General features: G+C 34.6%; 2 long non-coding RNA genes across 2 annotated transcripts; both read right to left on the bottom strand.

Annotated features, from left to right (window-relative positions):
- Positions 1-10,936: 10,936 nt before the first annotated feature.
- Positions 10,937-22,573, bottom strand: LOC107136333. Its single transcript, XR_001502675.2, has 2 exons — positions 22,482-22,573; positions 10,937-11,371 (listed from the first exon to the last, which is right to left on the bottom strand). It is a non-coding gene; the product is annotated as an uncharacterized LOC107136333 (long non-coding RNA).
- Positions 12,159-13,827, bottom strand: LOC125616898. Its single transcript, XR_007347675.1, has 2 exons — positions 13,173-13,827; positions 12,159-12,283 (listed from the first exon to the last, which is right to left on the bottom strand). It is a non-coding gene; the product is annotated as an uncharacterized LOC125616898 (long non-coding RNA).
- Positions 22,574-26,151: the final 3,578 nt, after the last annotated feature.

Genomic DNA, 26,151 nt, shown 5'->3' with positions numbered 1-26,151 from the left:
GGCCAAACTACCAACGCACAGGAAAGTAAGATAAAGAAATATTCAGAGAGGAAATGGTTGAAGACACACCTATCTCTTGCAGACCTTCTCAGCAAGCTATTAGAGACTAGGCTCTGCCTAAGCAAATATGGATATCAAGAAAGAAGGAGACATTAATTCTATGATAAAATAAATAAAATATAACAAAGAAAGACACTTCCTGATATAACCGCCCTCCAGAGAGTAAACATCCTGATTTTTTATGGGGAGATAGAGCTTCAGAACAAAAATTAATATATTACATATAATTTTTGCATGTGTGAAATTATGACTGTGGAGTGATTTGGATATTGCAAATGAAAATATATATTATATATATTATTAATTCCACAAAAATAGGAAGTGGTAAAGAAATGTGATCACAGACATTAATTGGTCATAACAATATGTACATTGATTATTGCTTTGAACAATATGTTGAGAGAATGAGAGGAGAAGAGTGCAAGAGGGATACTAAGAATTATCTATGATAAGAATTAAAGAGGAACATCCCAAACTGACGTATTGAGCTAGGGATGTGGCTCAATGATCAAGCATGTATTTATCTTGTGTAAGGTTCTAGATTTGATCCCCAGCACCCCAAAATAAGTAGGTAAATGAAACTGACATATCAGAGTAGACCTTTATCATCTCTCAGCTGCTTTTGCTGGTCAGAAGTTAGCTGCATTTGAATTCACCAATACTGCATTCACAGTTCCTACTCAAATTACAGAGAAATTAGTGTTTCTTCCTTATCCTCTCTCTGTTGACACCACTTGCTCTAAGCTGAACCATCTCAATTTCTTTCAATTCTTACAGAATAAAAGCTGGTCCTAGGAGCACTGATGTGGCTGTCTTATCAAATAGCATCTTATTTTCATGATGCTGTAGGCACAGAGCTCCATACAAATCCCTCTACATCTAGTCAGGAAACAGTGGATTTATTTGACATTTATATTAGTCAGGGTTCTCAGTGAAACAGAACCAAATAAGTCGGGGATGGGAGATTAAGAGAAACTGGTAAAAGTTGACAAGTCCTACACTCTGCCACCTCCATTTCCTAGAAATGCAGGAAAGCCAGTGGTGTAGTTCAGCTCAGGTTCAAAGTATTGAGAACAAGGGAAGCTGATGGTATAAGTATCAGTCTAAAGGCAAGACAAAGTCCAGCGTCTCAGTGCAATAGTCAGACAGGAAGAATAAAGGCTGAATTCTCCTTTTCTTTGACTTGTGTTCTGTTCAGGTTCTCAACAGATTGGATGATGACCATGTGGAGGATGGAAATTTGTTTTACTGAGTCCACTGATTTCAAATGATAATCTCATCCAGAAATGCCTTCACAAATATATTCAGAAATAATGTTTAGCCAAATAGCTGGGAACCCCATGACCCAGGTAAGTTGAAACATAAAATTAACCAACCAACGTGGTACTATAATGGTACATTTTCTCTATTGAAGTAGAAGACTTTACATCATAAGTTGGGCTAAATACTAATGAGATACCTGGTCATTTTTTTTTAGAAGTTCATGTTTAGCAAAAAGGTTAAAACAACATTCAGATAAACTTGGGAAATTCCTCCACATATAACCAACATCTGGTTTTCTTTTTCCTCCTGTGTCTAAACTGGGCCCTGTAGCTTTGTCCAAGACACGATTTTCTGTCAATTTCTCTTTCCAATTGGTTACAGAGCAGTCTTGCTAACATAACGACAGAATTTGTTTTCAATGATGTACGTTAACTTCAGTTATTTTTTTACTTTAGATTTTTGCCACAAAATCCAATAATATAAATGGCTTTTGTTAGGAGACAACAGCCAAGTCTGTGAGTGCTAGAAGATGCTGAAAAAATAAAAACCAAAGTGACATATTTTGTGCTACAGTTGAGAACCTTGCTCATACTCATTATAAGAGGAAGGAAAAGGAATTTTGGATGCCACCGACACCAGTAGAAGAACAAGTTGAAGATAATTTAAAAAGGATTTTAAGTGTTTTGAAATGCCCATGGTTAAAAGACCTAAGGAGCCTCTTCCTAAATTAATTCAACACTTCATGATATCATCCTAAATCAATTATCATCATTATTGTTATTGGGCAATGCTGAAGCAGAAATGTTAGTAATATACATCAAGAAGTCCCTTGGATGGCAACTGGGAAACTATCCTTGGCTTGATGACTAAGTAAGAATATAATTAGCTGATAAACTTACTTTATTGTGCTTAATATTTTCTTCTCCGAGTAATTGAGACCAAGAGTTATTTAGAATCAATAGTGTACAATTATACATTCATAAGACTCCAAATTATATCTTCGATGAATGAATACATACCAGTGTTCAGTATTGTTTCTCAGTAATATCTTTCTTGATAAAATAATTATCACAGGCAAGAAATTATTTGTGGTTTTCATTCATTGTCCTCACTGGGTTCTTTCCTCTGTGTACTAAACTACTTTCATTTCAGAACAGGTTCCCAGAAGATTTATTAATCAAAAGTCAGTCTATTCTATTTCATTTTATCAAAGGTCTTCTTTCTCCAGTCCATGTTTCAAATAAAGGAAATGAGAAGTAAAATATCCAGATTCAACAAATTTTCAAACATAATGTTGAATAAAACAAGAATAAACTTCAGATAATGCATTGTTGATAATATGCCAAATATTAGCAATAATGAAAGATTAAAAAATATATGCTTCAAGCAAACATGAATTACACAACAAAGTCAGTGAAATTGAATACTTGATAAAATATTCTCTTAGTATGATATTCCTAATCCTGCTTCCATTCATTTCCTGCTGTGGAGATTAATAATCCCTAAAGTTTAAATAATTCTGATTTTATTCTTAATCATTTTAGAAAATCTTTAAAAATTATTTCATCTTTTAGACAAGGCAAGCCTTTTATAATTTCCCCTTTAATTAAATTTAATAAATTTGATGATTATATATATGCATACACATCTCTAAGTACTTATACATTATGTGAAAGCATATATATGTACCTCTGTGCAAATGCATACATACATATATACATGAGTCCACATGTATATAAGTGTGTACAATTTAAAGATTGAGAAATCTGTGTGTCTGGAGTACAAGATTGATCCTATAATATAGTAGAAGATATGGGTCAATCTGTATCTGTTCATGAATAATAATAGTTCTCTTGTTTGGTCATTTATATGTGGGAGACAGTCTACCATTTTCCTATATTTTTCTCTCTTGATCTTTGTAACAAGTCTACAGGATATTTATAATTTCTAGATGTTGAAACATAGCATGGGGGAAAACTTATCCATGATATCACTCAGTAAAAAAAAATGTTATAGTTTTAAGCCCAATCTCTTTGACCAAAGACTGACTTCTTAAATACCTCAATATATTGTTCTGTTCAAATGTGAAGTGGGAATACATTAAGTGAATATGAAGACTTTAAAAAGGCAAACATATGTGTATGAAAAATAAAAATGGGAAAGGAAGTAACATACATGAATCATTGATGTTACAAAAGTTCAGCTACCTTCTTGAAAAACATCTGGATAAATTCCAATAAGTGAAGAATTTGTGCATGAGGAATTAAAATACAGCAATATTGCAATGTCTTCCTTTGAATGAAACAGAAAAGCCCTACAGTATAGAACCAAAGGAAATATAAAAAATAAGGAAACAGGTGGATTCAATGCTTCCATCAATTATCCATGACAGCCAAACGAGTTCTCTTTTAGAATGTAAAATGGAACTTTATACTATAAGGTAGAAATTCTTTCCTGTCTTTGTGTCTGCTTCAAATGACATGGCTCCCTGCTATCACTGTCATGATGAAAATTGTAAACTACTTCAATCTCTTTAGCTACATAGTTTCCTGGTGAATTTTGGAAAATATTCCACTACCAATAACTGCATAAACTTTAACATTCAGATATCACTCATATAGCAAGCTTACCTTTTTTTTCTTCTATAACTGTATGCATTGAAAGACAAGTATCAGAGAAGCCCTATCAGACACTATTTTGGCCATCTTTCTTTCTCTTTTATCATTTTGCAAAACCTTTATATATGGCCCTCAAACTGACTTCAATGTGCGAATTTCACAAATGGTGAAAGTGTTATTAATAAATGGAAATCAATGACACACTGGGATTGACATTTTCAACTCTGTGCCACCCTCAGTAAAATTCTTACAGGGAAGATTGAAGTCATGATGTTTCTGTGACTAACTACGGATTTGAGAATAAACCTGAGAATCCACATATGAATATTATTGACCAGATGATATCAGATCATTCATATGTCTAAGAACAATTAGAAAAGTTGGGAAAAATACAAAATATCTTTCCAAAGACTTTCAAGAACCACCCGAAAATAGAAGATATGAAGGACACAGGGCTCTGAGAGGAATTCATAGGTTGCATGATGTTTTCCCATTTATATGTCAGCCTTAACTCTTGGCCCTCCAAATGTGATTTTACTTGAAAATGAGGTAATTAAAGATAAAATTAATTAAATTGTGATGGGTTCATTCTGCAATAGGGTGGGTCACTAACTCAATGTGACTGGGTCCTTATGAGAAGGAAATTTCTGAGTCAAATGCACACAGGGAGAATGCCATATAAAAATGAGGGCAGATACTGGGATGTACCAGTTCTCAGAAATATAAGACAGTAAGACTTTGTGGTTGATGCTAGCTGATGGTACTTAGGGGTGCTTTGTTATGAAAGCCCTAAAAAACTAATAAGGGTAGGGAAACGGTGCAATACTGTTTAGTTTCATAAATTTATGATCAGAAGCCAAAAAAGTCTAAAAGATGAGCAGGAAACAATAGCTAAGAGACTGAAAAACTGAGTCAAGCTTTTAGCAGGGTCATGATGAACGACAAAATTTAGTATTAATTTCTTCTAAAGCAGTCAGATTTAAGGGACCAAAGTTCCAAAAAGAAAGGAAAAACACGAACATTACCTAGTGCCTTTCTTTCCAAGGCTTTGGAAGATTTTTAAGTGTAGATAATAGAACAAAGTAGCATAGATGCTATGAAGCCATCAAGGCTTTTGACAGACTTACACTGCTAGAAAGACAAAGAGAGGAGGAATAACACTAAAAAAATGGAGGCAGTTACTTAGAAGCACTGTGGAAAATACAACTTTTAGTTAGAAACATCTGTTAGAAGATGAACAGGGTATAGAAAACCCCTCAAGTTTCAAAATTAGTTCAATCCCAGATTAAAATCTTTGTGATTTTCTCTATTTTAACTTGTCATAATTTTTTTTTAAAGTACATGAATATATGTTCTCTGGAAGAACATAACATTGAACAGAATTGCTAAAATTTCTTATACAATGAACTGATAATTCAATTAAAATTTGATAGGAAAGCCAAACAACAGGAAATAATAGAGGCAGTCCTAAAGGGAATTTAGATATTGTAATCAATAAGTATGAGTTTTTATAAAACACTTACTAATGAAATAATAGAATGGAAGAAAGACTCTAGAGAGTTTGATCATAAGAATCAAATAAAAACTTTTAATTGAAAAAATATTAACAGAAACTAGAAAGTAAATAGATGGATTTAGCCGTACATGAGACATAATAGAGAAAGCATTACTAAGGTGCAAAACAGGTCTATACAAAATATTCAAAATAAAACAGAGAGAAAAAAATAAAAGAATATTTACAAAAGGTGTAAGAGACAAACAGGACAATGAAAAGGTTAAAAATTAGTCCCAACAAAAGAAAATAAAAAATTTTGTCTACAACAGTGTTTATGTAGATGTTGGCCAAGAATTATTGAAATCAGAAATGAAAGACTTCAAGCCACAGATGCAAGAAGATCTGTGAACCATAAGAAAAATAAATACAAAGAAAACCAGAAGCATACCATGAAATATCTGATTTTAAAAAATAATAATGGTAGGGCTGGGGATGTGGCTCTAGCGGTAGCGCGCTCGCCTGGCATGTGCGCGGCGCTGGGTTTGATCCTCAGCACCACATTCACATAAAGATGTTGTGTCCGCCGAAAACTAAAAAAATAAATATTAAAAATTTCTCTCTCTCTCTCTCTCTCTCTCTCTCTCTCTCTTAAAAAATAGTAATAATGGTAAAATAGGTAGGAAGTACATTGTGGATTGGTAGATGAGAAATCCATAATGGTCACCGTAGAGAAATAATGAAAACAGCTGCTTCTCAACACAACTCATTAAAGTGAGAAGACAAGCAGTTTGACACCATCAATTAGCTAAAAGAGATAGCATTCTAGAATTTTAACCCCCCCCCCATTATCCTTTGTAAATGAAAAAAAAAATTATAGAGAAACACATTAAAAAATTTTAATTGACAAAAATCTTAACAGAAATAATTGTGAAAAAAAAAACACTTTGGTTAAAAATAACACATGATGACCTGGTGGAGTTTATACAAGGAATGTAAATATGTTTTAATACTAAAATTAAATTTAATACTAAGTCATTAATAGCATCCACCCTATCAATAGCCCAAAGAAAAACCTTATATATATTTGTAATTTCTGATATTAGAGATTTGCATCTATCACCTATTTTTTTATATTTGATATAACTTGTTTTATTTAATTTTGTCATTTCAAATTAAGTTAGTAGTTTTATTATTCTATTTACTGCTCATGTTAGCATGTTAGTTAAAACATTTTCAACTAACATTTTGTTCTATTAATGGTAATCATAGATTGAAATATTCAATTTTGACATAATAGAGTCTATGTAACAATGACCTTTAACACTTAACAGTATCAAAGTAAAAAGATCCTCAAAAAGTTTAACTATCCTTACCTCTTTTCATCTTTTGTGTTATCATTCTTATGTTTTATTTCTACATATAATTTGAAATAATTTAGACAATATTATTTTGTTTGAGACAGTTAATAATCATTTATTTTACCCACACATTTATACCTTGTGGGGCTCTTCATTCTTAACTGTATTTATGTGGTTTCATGTGGGAAAAGTTTTGTTTTTACTTTCATCTTGAATAATTTTCTTCTGTTAAAATAATTCTTTCATTGTTTCTTTTAGTGCATGTCCCTTATAAATTAATTTTAGGGCTAGGCAAGTTGGCAGAGACCTGTAATCCCAAGAGCATGGAAGGCTGGGAGACAGGAGAATGGAGAGTTCAAAGCCAGCCTCAGCAACAGTGAGGCGTTAAGCAACTCAGTGAGACCCTGTCTCTAAATAAAATACAAAATAGGCCTGGGGATGTGCCTCAGTAGTTGAATGCCCCTGATTTCAATCCCTGGTACCAAATAATAACAACAACAGCAATAGAAGTGATAAAAAATAATTAAAAATCAATTTTAGGCATTTATTTTAATTATTTATTTATTTGAAAATAATTTTAGACTTACAAAATAATTGAGATAATAAGGATAATTTTTTTAAAAGTTTACCCGTATTCCCCATTATTATTTTCTTTACCCCTTTGGTTTTCTTTGTCATTTGCCTGTCTCACCTGTTTACAGTTGTCTCTTTCTCCTGTCACTCTCAGACCAAAACACACAGAAATACACACACACACACACACACACACAACTTTTCTTCATACAACATATAATACATGATATATACTCTTTCATTTTTGTAATATTATAGAATAAATAATAAATCATATTGTTATTTTATGGTATTACAGTTGGAGAGCTATGTTGTGGTTTGGTCACTTAAGAAGAGTAGAATCCTTCAAAAATTATAAAAATATACTATAAGATAATGTTACAGAGCATATATTAAATATGTATCACCTAAAACATTTATAATTTCAAAATACAATTCTGGGACTAGGTTCCTAGTTTAGTGGTGGAGGATGTGCTTTTATGCACAGACCCTGTCTTAAATCCCCAGAAACAAAAAAATAAAAACAATGAAAAACCCACAGTACAGTGATCATATTAACATATTAAATGTTGATTCAACATTTTAAGCTAATCAATCATGTTTTTAAGTCCTGTCCATTGAAGTAGTGATAATATTTAGGGGATTTTTATTTCCCTCTGGTACCAGATTTAGTCTAGTGATAGCTATTGCACTTAGATATAATTTTATAGATTGCCTCTATTAATCTGGATCATTTCCACTACCCTTCTTTGTCTCTTATAATGTATTATTTTTGATGGATACAGTGACATTCCTCTCCTGATTTTTTAATTTGCTTACCCCTTAGTTATATCATGATTTTTCTCATAGATTATATGTGTAAGACCCTATAGTTGCAGGGGATGATGGGCTAGGTAAAGAATAGATCAATTTTTTTCTCACCTACTATCCTGCTGATATATTAACTCATAATTCTGCCAGCCATCATAGGAAATAGCTCTTTAATATCCAATTATCTCAGGCAATAAATAACAGATGCAGGAATTTAATAATTTGCAACTAATAAGATCATAGTTCTGCTGCTAATATCAGTACTCGTGGAGAAAGGAAGCTGTTCACACAGCAGACAGGAAATGATATTAATGCTTCCATTTCATTTAGATGATGCCATAGCCAATAGCCAAACTGTTACACATGACAGAGTTGATTCATTCTCTGCTGGATTAACATTGTTTTCCAGTATGCAAGAGTACCATCTTCACATATTCATGTGAGAAGAAAGATCTAAGTATTTTTTCTTCAAATGTCAAGATCTAGTCAGAAAATTAAGGCAACATTGACCATTTCTAAAAAGCGCACATAATTTTCTTATGCAAAGATAATTTTATTTCTCTAAAACATTTTATAAATAATATTGTAAACTGGAATTTTTATACCAGCTTTATTGAGAAATAACTTGGATTGTTTGTCCTCCCTTTTCATTGCTGACTTTTCCTTATTTTCTTATTAGTTGATCTTTCTCAATGGGCCAAAAATACAAGCAATATACTTCAATAAAGAAAAGGAAAAGATGAAACAAACTTCCTGAATTCTTCCAGATTTTTTGCAAAACAGATAAAAGATTTATCAATTATAAAAGATTTTATTTTGGAATTTATTAAGAATTTTTTTCTGTTATTTATTGCCTGAGATAATTGGAGATTAAATAGCAAATGTATGTGATTTATTAAATAGAAGTATACCGTCATTACTTTACAATAATATAGTTGTTAATACAGTTGTTTAAAGAACTAAAACTTATTTTCTTTCTCAAATATTTCTTGAGTTATTTTTCTATTAACATATATCAGAAACATTGGGTAACAAATAGGTACAGGTCAAATGAATAGGATTACACAATAATATTTATCCAAGTTCTGAATGATTAATGAAATTATAAAACATGTCATAAAGGAACAAAGAAGAGAGAGAGTCCTGAAAGAAAGAAGGAAATTATCAATTTCCAAGACCATGCCGTTTAAATCCATTTCAGGCCTAAATTAAGAAAAAAACTACTTGCGACTTCAGAAAGGCATTTGTAGATTCTAAGAATCTGGATTTATTTGTTAGTCTGGGCATTGTGAATGGGATTGGGGTTAACATTTCTCAGGACTATGCTTTTCTCTTTGTTCTGGTGCCCATTTTTCAATGAGCATATTGTTCCTGTGGGCAACTCCAAGCCAATTGGAGCTGACCAAATTCTATCCAACGCCCTACAATTGAACTCAACTGTTCTTCAATGAGCAAACCAAAATGCAGTTACCCAGTTGTAACTGACCTCAGCATTTCTCCAGCTGGATCTGACTTCTTCATCAGAATCTTTTCAGCATTTTGTCCCTATCTTATAAAGCTGAGTCTTATAAAGGTGTTTTCTCCAATGGTTTCTGTATTAAATGGGACCACTGCTTCATGAGGAACATACATCACGTTCCTTAATATCTAATGGTTAATGTTGAGGTTGGAAAACTTTTACTAGTGAAGACCATATTAATGTTCTTCATTTAACTCTAAAGCTGTCTTCATATAAAATGTATATAAAGTTAGTATTTTAAAAGATACAAAAACAAGGATATATATATATATATATATATATATATATATATATATATATATATGTGTGTGTGTGTGTGTGTGTATAAAACAAGGTTATATAGCCTTGTTTTATATATATATATATATATATATATATATATATATATATATACACATATGTATATGTATATATACATATGCTTGTCAATGAAAAAAATGAATCTTGATTTGCCAGTTTGGTGTGAGAGCCTCAAGGGTTCATTTCTACGGACAAGTTTAAAAGTTGTATAAAGGAAGTAATATATAAAGGAGAAAATGATCACAGAGAAATTGTAGGAGGTGCTGGTCATGGCAGTGAGGGTGATGGTGGAGAACAAAGAGGTGAGTTAAAGAGAGAAGCTGCATTCATGGAATAATAAGTACATGATCAATAAGAAGGACTGCATCTTCAAAAGGAGACCAGAGTTGAATGTTTTGTGACATAAGATCTTGTTTTCTGGAGTGAATATGATACTTCTAAATGCAGAGGTGCTCGGAGGATATGCACTAAATCAGTCAGGGTCACTACAGGTGGATTGGGTAATCACACAGAGACAGAGAAAATACCTTTTTCTTGGGGTTCAGTGACGGCTCCTCAGCCCCATCTTCCACAAAGGAAGCAATAAAGGCAGACAAAAGAGAAAGCATTCCCTATTTATTGAGGGGAAGGCACTAGAGAAAGTTCCACCCAAATGAGGCAAGGGATTGGGTTTCAGGGGGGTGTAACCCAGTCTCATTGGGTGACACTCACTCCCAGAGCTTCATCCCCCTGCCAAGCGGAGATAGGGATCCACCTGGTTCCTTGAGCAGAGGAAGCCAGTCTCCACATTTCCACTCCCTCAAAGCCTGGGGGTGCTCAGCTCCTATGTGGCAGCTCCCGACAGAGGAGCAGGTGTGAGAACAGACAGTAAAACACAGAGTAAAATATAAACATTTTAAGAAAAATAAAAAGATAGAAAGATGACTAAAACTTTAATCTATTTGGTTTTGGTTCTTTGTTCTGTCAAAATTATTTTTATAGGTCAGGAGAAAACAGGGTAAAGCATGGCAACAAAATCAGAAGTTTTCTTTAAAAAGTCAGGATCATTGGCAGTTTTCTTTGGCCTAAATCCTGTAACATGCCACACCATTAGCAGAACTTTTCCCCTCAGTGAACAAAGGTCTTCTCTTCAGTTTGAAGGCCCAAAGAATGCAGCATTTGCAATAGGCCATGAAAGCTGATTCATCCTTCTCTGGGAAATGCAGGCCCTATCTGTACTGTTTTTAACATAAATTGGATTAATCAGAGATTCATTTATTCCAAGCAGACTGTTTTGAGGTCCTGTGAAGGAGCATTCACCTTGGGATCTCAAGGTCTTTAGTTCAAATCCCAGCAGATGAGAGCTCTGTTTCCTCTTAGACAATGAAAAGTGTTCCTAGAAAAAAAAAAAGCAGAATTCTCAATCTCCAATGTACATGCATCTACTGAGATTTAAATACTTACCATTTTCTGAATCAAGTATAATTTCAGAAATGGTTCTGGAATTAATCTTTTACATGATAAAGAACAACAAATAAGCATAACTAAAAGCAAAATTTTAAAGAAAATACATCAAGACCAACCTCTGTGATATATATACTAAAAATACACAACACGTAAAACCTGTTCAGCATGCCATCTTCTTTCACTTCCTGTCCCACCCTTTTTAACAGATAAATTGTGTTGTATTTCTAAGATGCAAGTGTGGGTAGAATGTTTTATGCAGCAAAATTCTGTAGCCCTTTCATACACCCTTTCTTCTTCATCATCTCCCAGTTACCCCGAGTCCATTTGTGCCCTACTTCCCAATCAGGAAAACCCTGTAGATGTGTTGAAGATGTAGACTTGAATTCCAGTAGTCACAGCTCCCACTCTGCCCTAAGGAACTGTCTCCTCCAGTGTTTACCCTTCCTTTGGCTGAAGTTGTGTCTTTTTCCCAACTTTTCCTGTCTCCTGTTCCCTGGGCCATTATTGGTACCAAGGGACACAGCACAGGAAATCACTGCCTTTGCTCAGGACTCCTGCTGGGTTTTTTTGTTTGTTTGTTTGTTTTTGGTTTGTTTTGCTTTGGAGATGCAGGGTATAGATTTCTCTGATTCATCAAGAATGTTAAAGGAATGTGCATCTGTCCTCTCAAAGTGTATTCCACTACTGACAGAAATCAAGAACACCAAGTCCAGAAGTCAGCTTTTGAAGTGTAGGGGGTCTTTATTGGAGCAGCCTCTCAACCTATAATACAACTAGTAATCAGCACTTTTGAAGGGAGTTTTCACAGCTTTGAGAGCACAGCGCTAATTTCCAGAGGAAGCTGGAAAAAAAATATAACAAAATCAAGGGTCAGTGTATGTTCTCTTGGTCAGGCTGTCCCAGTCACCAGGGCCACTTTTAACTCACACAAACAAACAAATTATTGCTGATAAATTGTTATAAAGGGTATTCAAAACATTCTGCTATGTGCTTCTTAACTTCTTTCGGGGAAAGCAGGTATCACAATTGGACACATAAAACACCTGTCAAAACCTGATTTCCTATAGGAGGTAGATAAACGCTGCAGCACAGATGCAGCAACAAATATTTTACCAACATATCCATATGTGAATTATATCAGAATTAATCATTTTCAACCCTGAAAGTATTTTGTGTTGGAAAAGAATATGCAATGAAGCTGGGCAAGAGGCTCACATTCTTTGTTAGAGAGGCACAGCACATAAGTTATGGGAATAGGAAATGGATGAGACACCGCTATTGAAGGTCATGGGCAAGAAAAAAAATATTTTTTCTTTAAACAACTATAGTTAGAAGGTTATGATTGCTGTTGGGCTCATAGGCATTTTCTTTGATGCAAGACGAGAGGAAGGAAGGAAGGAAGGAAGGAAGGAAGGAAGGAAGGAAGGAAGGAAAAAATGAGTAATCATATCAACTAGTAGACAAATTATAAACAAAACAAATAATTAAAATAATGGTGGGGCTTAGATAGTTGCCTGCCTTTACTCCTTAGCCACTAGTGTTTGCTCATAGATTCTGTTAACATTTGCAACCAAAGATTTCAGTTGTGTATCCTATGACTTAAACTGTGTGGTTCCTTCTCCTGAAATGTTTTCTTTTCTGCCTATGACATTTATGGTATGCACTGCTCAGATCTTCCTTTAAGAGAGAACTTGAGGGCTGGGGCTGTAGCTCAGAGGTAGAGCGCCTACCTTGCACATGTGAGGCACTAGGTTCGATCCTCAGCACCACATAAAAATAAATAAAATATATTGTGTCCATCTACAACAACAACAAAAAAAATTTAAAAAAAGAGAGAGAGAGAAAGAACTTGAATCAAGGAATTCTGAAACCTTCCAGCTGCCATCTATTTGGAATTCACCACAGCATTGGTACCAAGGCCATATTGTTCCTGGAATGCTCCCAGAAAATGACTGATTGTGGCTATCCTGTAATGAGTGATCTTTGCTCCAAGGCTTCCCCATCTGCCTGTCTAAGATTCTGTCAAAATTTCACTGCAATATGAGACTTTCTATTCAATTTTCCTACTACCCTCTGTCATACCATAGGTATCAGATCCACATCATGTTTTTTTTTCCCTGTATAAATTTCTAAAGTTCTTCCTATTTCCACTACCTTTCCTTTCATCCTTTATTTTTATTTTCCCCATTAATTGTCTCCCATATTTAATTCATTCTTTTTGCTTCTAAGAGAAAATGACCTAGCATACATCACCAAACTGATCACATTTAGTTATAAAAATATGAAGTTAAGTTCAAAAGTTACTACCTTCCTGAAATTTTGCTTACCTTTCCAGTTAATTATATTTTCTTATTCTGTGAATCCCTTCCAACAAGAAAAATTTGCTTTTATTTTTATGAGTTGTATAACACATAGTCTTTTTTTTAAAGGAGAGAGAGAGAGAGAATCTTTTTTGTAGATGGATACAGCACAATGCCTTTATTTTTATGTGGTGCTGAGAATCGAACTCGGGTCCTGCCCATGCTAAGTGAACGTTCTACCACTGAGCCACAATCCCAGCCCGTAGTCTTTTTATTTTATTTTCCCCTTGCTTTATCTCTCTTATTAGAAGATAGAAAGTGTTATGCAATTAAAAATTTTTATTCCCCCACATTCCTAACTGCACTGGAGATGTCGATAAACTCTTTACTCGGTGCGATCAAATGAATTCTCCTCCTTCATAGGACACACACAGCCACTAGAAATCAACTTGCATGTCTGGCTCATTTTCTTCAGTGCACATCATTCTCAAAGGGCAAACCTGTCTCCTTTTTATCTCTAGTATTCTTTTAATGTTCCACCTTAACTGTTTTTCAGTGAGGATTAGAATCAGTTCTTTGTTGTAATTTATCTATTCATTTGTCCTTTCATTGAGCACAAACTCTGTTCTTGGTCCTATGCTAGGTGATAAAAACACAAGGATGAGGGATATGTCCTGTCTCCAAATAGCTCAGAGTATTGTAGAAAATAACAATATGCAGAAAAAATATTGTAATAAGAACTTTGAATATTTATAATTATGTCTTTAAAGGATTCTGCAGTTAAATAAAAGGGGGATGGTCAATCCTACCTGAGAAGTCAAGGAAGTGTGCAGAGACAGGATGGTATTTTACATGAGTTGAGTCTGAGGATATTTATGGGAAATCACATTATACAAAACATGAGGAAGTCCTTGGTAAATGTAGTGAGTCATTACCTCTCCAGTAGTCCATTAAGGGAAGTAGGACTTTCTCTCCTCACTGTGAGCAGTTCAACAAGATGACCCTCAGCTGGCAGCCCTACTTGGGAGAGCTCTAATCAAAAACAAAGAGCCCACCTCGCCTCAGTTCATTCCTGTGAGGTGAAACTCTCACTCAATACCTGATCAACAGAGGAGTACTGGAGCCAGATCCTTGTTCACCCTAATGTGAGCCAACTCTGGGAATCCAGCCCAACTAAAGAGCTCCCTGTGGAGAGGGTTGACAAGTTGTTCAGACTGAATCACAAACAAATTTTTCTCTTTGTCCAAACTGCTTACCTTTTCTCCTACTTTCCAAAGGGTCTAGAACCCAAAGCAGTCCCTAATAAGAGCCCTACATAGAATTTTAAAAAGCCAAACTCAGAAAATGAATATAGAAGGGTGGTTACTAGGAGGGTTAGAGGGTGAGGGAAATGAGAAGTTTTTCACAGGTTAGAAATTTGTGGTTATTTGAGGACCTAATGTACAGCACAGTGTACATAGTTAGTTGATCATTTACTGTGAAGAGCTGAGGACAGCAGCGCACACCAGTAACCCCAGTGACTCCAGAGGTTGAGGCACAGGTATCGCATGTTTGAGGCCAGCCTGGACAACTTAATGAGAGACCCTGTCTCAAATAAAAAAATAAAAAGTAATGGGCATGTAGTTCAGTGGTAAGCACTGTGTTCAATTCCAAGTATAGTAACAAACACAACCACAACAAATATATATTAGGTGTACCTAAAATTTGCTAAAAGAGCAGAATTTGTGTATTGTTATCACATTTTTAAAAAAGAAACTGTGTGACGTGATGGATTTGCTAATTAGTTTGTGACACCGTAGGAATTGTTTTACCATTTTATATATGTATACACATATCATATTATATATGCTAAATATATATATATTTAAATATATACATTTTTATTTGTCAATAAAAGCTGAAAAAGAAATGCATGCTAATATTATCTCCTAATTTGCATCTCAGAAAACCCAAACTATGACAAGTGCATTTTGCCTAGTTGGGACAAGTATAAGCAGACGCATGGGCATAACTGGCACTGCTCACCTGTATATAACAATCTCCTGCTAACATGGCCTCTGAACTCCCTTCACACTTTAAATTTGGTTGTTTTTAAATATTCTCCTAAAATAATATATGTATATGTATAAATTTATTAAATATGTATAATTATACATAAAGATTCATATATATGTGTTTGTGTGTGTGTGTACACACAAACACACACATATATATGTATATATGTATATGTGTGTATATATATGTGTGTATATATATATATAGAGAGAGAGAGAGAGAGAAAGAGAGAGAGAGGGAGAGAGAGAGAGAGAAATATATATTTTTTCTTTTCAAGTGTTTACTGCTATGTAGTAAGGAAAATTCTAGGTAGGTTCCCATGAATCATCTAATATTTTCTCATATTTATATTACTTTCTTGTGAAAATAAAATTTGAGTAAGTAGGAAAGTTACTTTCTTTGCAGCAAAACATTTTCTTTGATTTAGTAATATCCCAATGTGAAGTATTGAGAAGGAAAAAAAAACAGATCTCTGTAAGGCAAAGACTTGAATTAGAGTTTTTGAATTCAGTTAAGAGTTACTCAACTTGACACATACTCATAGATCACTTAAGTTGCAAAACCTCAAAAAACCATAAGCCCTCTATGTTTCTATACCTGAAAATTCTCACCTCCATTTTGCACCTGATCATTTATTATAGTAAAAACTAAATATGACAATAACAACATTGGCAAAACCATAACAAGTAATAGTGAGGTTCTCTGAGTCCAACCTAGGCCAACGCTGACATAAATTTCATGAGAAGAGGCTCATGGATCACAGGAAATTACCCCATATCATGCCATTTTCCCATCCTGTCTGTGATAAAGTTTTATTTGAAGTCATATTTATTGAAACAGGAAGAGCAATGCTTTTTAAAACAAATTGGAGCAAGTAGTTATACTAAGATGGTTTAAAAACAATTATGGTTGAGAGAAATTAGAGAATCAGTCACTGCTGTGATGGGACTCTTCTAAAAAGTCACAAAGATGCCCTTAAATAACTACATGTTAATATTGGAAGTTACCTTTTTATTCCACTTGTCTTTCCCTCAAATATATTTGTATAGATCTTTGGGTCAACAATATCACTGAAATTTGTTCATTTCCTAGGGTTGGAATTTGATTCTCAAAAATCAATCTGATTGCAAGCTCAGCCCTGGAGATGCATTCTGCCATCATTTAGCATACTGTTAGACTTGTGTGAAAGGAAGATATGCATTTGGGGGTTGGTATGTACACAAGATGCAAATGAAGAAGATCCAGGCAAAGCATAACAGGGTGATTCTAATTTAGTGCTCAAATTAGTTTTGCAGATAGCTAGACACTTGTCTCTCATTTTCAATCACTCCTCTGTTTGTAGAGCTCTTTGATGGGCTGTCTTGATAGCAAAATTATAGGCAATTAAATTTAGAGGGCTAATCTTTCCTATGATTTCAACTTCAGAAAAATAAAATGGGAGATAGCTTAAATATATCTTATAAAATGAAACAGTATTGTCTCAAAGGATCACTTTGTCTTTTGAAGACACAAGGAGCCTAGCCTTTAGCATCAATCACCTTTATTTTTATTTTTTTCACAAGAAATAGAACTTTTCAACTTGGGGATTCTTGACAGAGGACATTATTCAACCTATCTGCTATAGGCTTACTCTAAGATGTAAAGATAGAGAGGTATTTGGCAGCAGTTGTTAACCCACCTGCAGAGAAAACTTCTGTCTCATGTTATCAGTTGAACAGTTCACAGGATCCAGGCTAATGGCTGCTTGTTCATAATTAAAATTGCCATCAACTCCTCAGAAATTATTCCATAAAGACTGTCAGAGAGATTGCAGGATCTGAATGTTAAGCCACTCTCCCTGTTTAAATACTAGCTCACCGTATATATATGATGCCTCTCCAAGAATGTTAAATTGGTTAACTGAAGCCAAGTTAAAAAAACAACAACAACAACAAAAAACTTTAGTTGGCTATCTTCCACATCTGCTTCTGTAGTGGCAGTCCTAAATGCTGTATTTGTTTGCATTTCATTTACTAAGCATGTTTATAGGAAACCATCACCACAGCATTGAGATACACATAGAAATTTGTGCTTCAATGAGTTTCATCTGTCCTTAGAAATGTGAATCATGATACCTGCTTATGCTAAAATGTGGTGGGTAATGGCTCTTTTATCCTAAGAATCAATTGCATCTTTTTAGAATGCGTGATTGCCGATACTGTGTTCTAATTTTCTCATACCAGAAAATAATGCAATTGGAATGGCTAAAAGCAAAGCACATTAGAAAAAAAAACCACGTTTTAAAATTGAAATGCCGTCAGAAGAGCGAAAGCAAATCAATATGTATGTAGCCATGGTACCCACTATCTTGCAATCACATATTATTTTAATTGAGGAGAGGAAAATAAGCTTTTAAATACAAAGTAACTCATTTAAATTTAAGTTTCTTAAAAGAGTCTGTAAACTGAAGATATCTTAGAAATTCCAAATAAAATTTCCTGGGAGAAAAGTTGAGTGTAGTCGAGTCATCAGTTATTTTACTATGAGATAAAAGAAAGTCTTAATATTGTTCTTTCTTGGTTACTTTATTTGAAGATGAATATTTAAGGATTTTAAAGTGATTTTTGACATTTAGTGCCTATTAGAGTTCTCCTTAAAAGAAAACAATACTCTGGTTTCAGGACAGTAAAGACTATGATGTATGCTTAGGGGATGAGTGTTCAGCCCCTTAGGTAAATACAGTGTAAGGAAGCCCTTTGGAACTGTACAGTTGTGGTTATGTTAGTAACTATTAGTTTAGCCTGGAAAAGGTACAGTTTTATGATTTTTATGTCTAAAGCACTTGTGAAACGGGACAAATTATTGACTCAATAAAAACACACAGTATGAAAGTTAAGGCTTAAGACTAAATAAGGTAATAAGAATACAGCCCAAATAACCCTGAATTTAAGTTCTCAATAAACATTCACAAACAAACACTGAGAAAGACTGAGTTAATAAAAATCACAGGGAGAGAAAATGAGAGTAAAACCATGAATTAAAGCAATATAATCGTGGCACTAGGTCTCCATGTTTTTGAAGATATGGATTAAGCTTTGTTATTGGACTCATCATTATTAAAATGTGGCAGATGTGGGAAGAATTGATTATTTTGCCAGACTAAGGATGTTAGAATGTCTTCTTTATTAATATACTAAAAGTTTATGGTCTTGACTTACTTGAGTCCTTCATTACATGTAATATAATTTGAGGATGTGACCGCTTTTTACAAGTAATTAATGTATAGAAAATATTAAAAATAAAAAGATGCCTGTATGAGGAGTAAATTGTTCTTTCTACTGGTTGTATGAGTTGTATGCACTAATAGATAGAACCTAGATACACCAATTTCTATCATGTTTTTCTCATCTACAGTAAGCAAAAATTGGAGTTAGCCAGTGGCCAGGTTTCTTTCCAACTGGAAAATGTTATCATCCAGTAAACTCATATTACCTTTTCTGGGATAAATTTCAATACCCACAGATAATTCTCCAATTTTCTAGACTCTACCTGGGTGTTAAAAAATTCATTTCAGAATTAGCTCAGACTGTCTGATTGAGGATTCAGTCCCTTAAGACTGCCCCCGTTTCAATTGACATTTGCAAGTCCCAGTTATCACTAGTATTTCTGGCTTATTGAGCATAAATAAAAGTTTTCCATAACTCCTTCTTACAGTTCAAACATTTGCTAAGAAGAAAGAAAAGCATGGTCATCATACCAGTATGCTCCACCCTTGGAAGAAACGCAGGCATACCCGTGTACCCCTCTTTCCTAAATCAAAACAGGATAATCTATGCAGAGAGGATACTCCCACATCACCCCCTGGTTGCCATGTTGGGTGTGAGTACACATTCATGAAGGAGTGTGAGCCAGCCCTTCTGCCTATATCTCCCACCACATTTTAGATATGGGGTTCAGAAAAATGATACCTTCTCATTTCTCCCTTCCTTTCCCCGCCCCCCTCAAGATAAAAGGAATCATTCTCTGAAATTCCCTCATCTGATGAAGGAAGTCCTTCAAGAAGGAATACAATAGTTTTGAATGCTCCCTCCCCACAAATTTCATTAACTAAAGAAGATTAACTCAAAAGAGGAAGGATCAGTGTGGACACATCACCCAGAGACCCGGTCAATTTTTTCTTAGGTGAACTTTGATTATTCTTCAAGCCCATTTATCTCCTATAAAAATCATTTATTCTCCATTTAAAAATGCCTTGAGTCCCCACTTCCTTGTCTCCTATAAAAAGGTTATTCAAGTCTCAGTCATCTGGCACTTCTATGGCTTTCATAGAAAACTATAAAGTGTTATCATCCAGTAAACTCATATTACCTTTTCTAGATTTGTGTGATTCTCCTGCATTGGCATGCTAATCAATGTGCACCCCCTTTTTACATTAATCTGTCTTTTCTTTGTTTTAGTAGCCTCAAAGTTTATACCTTTGGGGGTTGAGATTTCCTTCCACTCCTATATATATAATCAATGTTTCAATTGCCCTTTATAATTCTGTCAAACTGTAGTTCACTGTTGGACATTATGGGCTAAAGTGTGTTTCTTGGTCTGAATAGAAGGTGACCAACCTTCCAAATTGGTGCAATACTTTATATTCTGGTTCTATCTGAGCCTTTGCACCTTATCCTGGATATAAATGCACAGGCCAGAGTCAGTGTCTGTTTCTGATCATCCCCATTTTTAGCCCCCCTGGAGTTACTGACATAAATCTTGCTAGCTAATTTCAGAGCCCTTTCCCAGGAGATCTACCCACAAAGCCATTTGTAATCTCTGTCTCTTTTATTAACAAACTAAACAGTTCTTACTGGTCTTTTATGCTTTTTAGGGTATAAGAGGAATATATCTTGATTCAACTTATTTCTACATTGCTATACTCACCCCCTTCCCAAGTTCCACCCATGTCATGTTGCCAGATGGCTACCTCAAAGTAGTGCACCAAGGGATCCACTTAGTGGTTCCAATCCTTAGTGGATTCTAATAGAAATCAACTGCTCCTACTTTAATGAACATCTCAGATTCCAATAGAGATTTCCATAGTCTGTTCCCCATATAAACATCCTTTTATTAGAAAAATGTTCCATTGTCCTTCTACTTGACCATGTGGCACAGGCCACGAGTCAATAAAATCTCAAACACAGGCGATTTTAATCACAATTCAATTTTACCATCACTTCAAGAATGTAATTCAACCTACCAAAATGATTGGTTTTTACCAATTTTAATCAGAAGTGGTCTTTGAAACAGGATCCTTTTCCTTGACCTTAGAACTGCCATCTACAAACCAAACAGCTCTATTGATCAGTTAAGATCTGTTTATAAGGCACTGTCCAAATGATGAAAGAAACTGGCAGCTCCCTATGTAGTTCCAAATTTAGTCCTAGGGGAAAAAGAGCCTCCTTGATTGTGAATATCTCCTAGCATTTTCCCAGTATCAAGAGTCTATATAAAACATTTCTATTTTATTATGTGAGTTAATAAGTTTTCCACTGCTTTGAGATAACACCTGAGAAAACCAACGGAAGAAAATATTCATTTTCACAATTTCAAAGATTTCAGTTTCTGGTCACATGTTTCTATTGTTTCTGGACCTGTTGTAGGACAGAAAACCAAGGCAGGAATCAATTGGTAGAGGAAAGTTGTTCACATGGTGGCCAGGAAGGGAAGAGATAGAAAACAAACAAACAAACAAACAAACAAACAAAAAAACAGGGCACAGAATATGCCATTGAAAGGCTTGCCTGGGTCTTCCAACTAGGTCTCACCTCCTAAAGATTCCAAATAGACAATTAAGCTATGAATTAAGTGGTTAATCCAATCCCCATGTGAGAACATTTATAATACAATCACCTTCCAAAGACCCCACCTCTGAACTCTGCTTCATGGGGTGCCTAGCTTTCAACACATACAATTTAGGGGGCCATTCTGGAAACAAAGTACATCATTATGGAAATACGTGCATTGTCACCCCATTAGAATGTTTCTCTGATCACCTAACATCAGGAGGATTTGAGGATTCAAGATCATTTTATGTCCGATAGTTGTAGGAGTAATTTCAATTAATATACAATAGCATGGTAGAAAATGTCCCTCAAATGAAAATTCTCTACTCCTAAGAACCACTTAGTCATTGCTGAGAGGTGCTCATAGCTTACAGTTTCCGTGTGTGACTATTATACATAGAATTTGTCCCAACTAACACACCAGCTTCTGTTCTACATTATGTGGATTCAGGTAATCATGTTGAGTATCATTTAGCATGTCCAATTATTAGGGCAGATTAACACATCTCTGCTTTGCAATACTAGATATGAAAAATATTATCCAGTAATATATGAAAGTCCATCTCATAATATAATCAGACAAAAGAGATGCAACCACTTCAAGTGAAATGTATTCAAGCACAAGAATTCTCTTCTGAAATTTAACCTTAATTTCATTGGCTTTACATTTCTCACTGTCACCTCCATTCCAAATTCCTCAGCAGATTTTTGCATTATAATACCAAGTTCAGTAAGTATTTCCAAGCCAGACATAATATTCATTCCCATCAAAAATTCAGGTAAAGGACACGAAACTTGTTTACCTTGTTTACATAAAGCCTTGTTGAACATGCCAATTATTATCCAAAATTTCCCTGTAATCTTTATCAACCCTTACCTTTACTCTTAACAGTTATAGTGCCTGGTAAGGCTTCATTGATGTTTTGGTACCACATTTCATGAGGCTTCTCTGTAAAAATGTCCCACAAACTTTTATTCTACACCCACCCAGAACCATTTTACCCAATCATGTTCAAAAGGCTTTGGTTCCCTAGAGAAGGGTAAGGTCCAGGGAATCTGGCCTTTTGTCAATTTTATTATAGTTAATCTATTTCTCCAGATGATTGCAGTCTAACATTTCTCTTTGAAATTTTTACCTGCTAGTTTAGTAAATTTCTCCAAACTGAGGTAAGTGGATTTGAGTCTTTTGAATGGTGGAATACCAAATGATGTCCCTCTGGTCCACACAATTAAGGTTTTTTTAAAACCTTGTCACTGTCCTTTTTAATTTTACTCATCCCATGTCTTAAAATTTCTTCCTTAGAGGGTTGAGTCCCATAACTCTCCTTTCTTTTTCCTCTTAGTTTCACCTCTATTGACATTTTGCTTTAGTCATCTGATTTCTTAATAACTGTTCAAAATGTTACTGTGCAGAGACCATTGACTGACACTCTCCTCTGCCTTTCTCCATTCTGTCTTAATTAACTTCATGCTTTTATTAGCATTAGTAAGACTTATGGAGACGAAAACTTCAATTTTGATATATTTACTAAATTTTGAAGCTTAAATAATTGAATTTAGCTAATCTTAAATAAATTGAAACTTAAAATAAGTTGATAAATTTTCTGAACTGTTTTTCAATTTTGCAGCAGTAATGTTAAATGGGATATCCATGTAAAAGAGGTCTTCTTAACCATAACATTTACCATGACTTGAGTAACAGGTATATTCATAAAACAAATTCCATAGGTCTTGCATACAAAGCATGAAACTGCTTCATCTGGAGTGTTTCACTTGGCATTCACAAGGGGATTCAGACAGTCCTCCCCTTTTAAAACTAAGCACACCTTTCAGTAAATTTTATGCAGTGCATCAGGCTGGCAATTCTTTTGAGAATAGCCTTCTGTGTTTTTATCATGAATAGGTGACTGTAATTGTTGAATAGCAAGTTGCAAGTCCTTGAAATCCAAATGTGCATTTCCACTCTGCAGCTTTCAAAACTCAAGACATGGCCATGGAATTAGTTACTTTCAAAATCCATTTCAGTAAAAGTTCCTCAGAAAGCTGATGACAGCAATGCAAAAAATGAGACAAATTATTTCATGCTATGCCCCCTGGTTTCAGTAGTTTCTTGGATTGGGTCTCACTTAATATGAACTACCTTCTTGGTGATTTTTAAAAATTAATTAATGTATTTTAATTAGGTATTTATGGCAGCAAAATGCAGTTTGATTCATTATACACAATTGCAGCACAATTTTACATTTCTATGGATGTACACAATGTAGCATCCCACCATATGTGCACTCATACAAGTACCTAGGGTAATGAGGTCCATCTCATTCACCATCTTTCCTGCCCCAATGAACTCTTCCTCCCCTCCCTCCCCTTGGTGCAATCAAGGTTCCTCCATTTTTTCCATGCCTCCCCTTTCCCATTATGGATCAGCATCCACTTAGCAGAGAAAACATTCGCACTTTGCTTTTGGGGGATTGGCTTGCTTTATTTAGCATGACATTCTCCAACTCCATCCATTTACCTGCAAATGCCATAATTTTATTCTCTTTTAATGCTAAGTAATATTCCATTGTGTGTGTATACCACAGTTTTTTTTATCCATTCATATATTGACAGGTATCTAGGTTGCTTCCCAAGTTTAGTTATTATGAATTGAGCTGCTGGTTTTAAGTCCTTTGGGTATAGACCAAGAAGTGGGATAGCTGGGTCAAATAGTGGTTTCATTCCAATTTCTCTAAGGAATCTTCATACTGCTTTCCAGATTGAATGCACCAATTTTCAGTCCCACCAGCAATGTATGAGTGTGCCTTTCCCCCCACATCCTCGCCAACATTTATTGTTGTCTGTATTCTTGATAGCTGTCATTCTGAATAGCATGAGATGACATCTTAGAGTAGTTTTGGTTTGCATTAAATTACTAGAGATGTTGAACATAGTTTCATATATTTGTTGATTGAGTGTATATCCTATTCTGAGAAGTGTCTATTCAGTTCCTTAGTCCATTTATTGACTGGGTTATTTGTTTTTAAGTTCTTTACATATCCTGGAGATTAGTGCTCTCTCTGACATGTGAGTGGAAAAAATTTGCTCCCCAAATGTAGGCTCTGTTCACTTCATTGATTGCTTCTTTTCCTGAGGAGAAACTTTTTAGTTTGAGTCCATCCCATTTATTAAGAGTTGATTTTATTTCTTGTGCTTTAGGAGTCTTGTTAAGGAAATCAGGGCCTAGTACGACATGATGAAGATTTGTTTTTTTCCTACTTTTCCCAAAGTAGGAAAAAAAGGGCAGGGTCTTTGGACTAATTCCCAGGCCTTTGATCCACTTTGAGCTGAGTTTTGTGCATGGTGAAAGACAGGGGTTTATTTTCCTTTTGCTGCATACAAATTTGCAGTTCTCCCAGCCCCATTTCTTGAAGAGATTATCTTTTCTCTATGTTTTTGGTGCCTTTGTCTAGTTTGAGATAACTGTATTTATGTGGGTTTGTCTCTGTGTCTTCTATTCTGTACCATTGGTCTACATGTCTATTTTGGTGCCAATATCATGCTGGTTTTGTTACTATAGCTTTGTAGTATATGTAGGATAATATATTGTGATGCCTCCTGCTTCACTCTTCTTGCTAAGGATTGCTTTGGCTACTCTGGGTGTCTTATTTTTCCAAATAAATTTCATAGTTGACTTTTCTATCTCTATAAGGAATGACATTGAGATTTTAATTGGAATTGCATTGAATTTGTATAGGGCTTTGAGAAGTATGGCAATTTAACAATTCTAATTTTGCCTTTACAATAGCATAGATAGTTTCTTCTTCTAAGGTCTTCTTCAATTTCTTTCTTTAGTGTTCTGTAGTTTTCATTGTAGAGGTCTTTCACATCTTTTGTTGATTTCCAAGTATTTTATCTTGGGGGGGCTATTGTGAATGGAGTATTTTTCTTCCTAATTTCTCTTTCAGAGGGATTTATCACTGATGTATAGAAATGCATTTGACTTAAGGGTATTGATTTTATATCCTGCAACTTTACTGAATTCATTAACTTTAGAAGTTTTCTGGTGGAGTTTTTTTGGATTCTCTAAGTATAGAATCATATCATCAACAAATAATAATAGTTTGAGTTCCTCTTTTTCTATCCATATCCCGTTAATTTCTTTCATCTGTCTTAAGTGCTCTGGCTAGAGTTTCAAGGACTATGTTGAATAGAAGTAGTGAAAGAGAGAATTCCCTCTTTTTCCAGCTTTTAGAGGGAATGTTTCCAATTTTCCTCCATTTAGAATGATGTTGTCCTTGCATTTAGCATACATAGCTTTTACAATGTTAAGGTATATTTCTTTTATTCCTAGTTTTTCTAGCATTTTGAACATGAAAGGGTTCTGTATTTTGTCAAATGTTTTCTCTGCATCAATTGATATAATCATATGATTCTTAAAGTCTATTGGTGTGATGAATTATTTTTATTGATTTCCATATGTTGAACCAAACTTGCGTCCCTGGGGTAAACCCCACTTGATTTTGGTGCACTATTTTTTAAATATGTTTTTGTAAGCAATTTCCAGG

The sequence above is a fragment of the Marmota marmota genome, unplaced genomic scaffold, assembly GCF_001458135.2.
Source record: "Marmota marmota marmota unplaced genomic scaffold, marMar, whole genome shotgun sequence".
Taxonomy (NCBI): Eukaryota; Metazoa; Chordata; class Mammalia; order Rodentia; family Sciuridae; genus Marmota; species Marmota marmota.
Note: the sequence above shows the minus strand (reverse complement) of the source record. Positions and strands in the feature narration are given on the sequence as shown.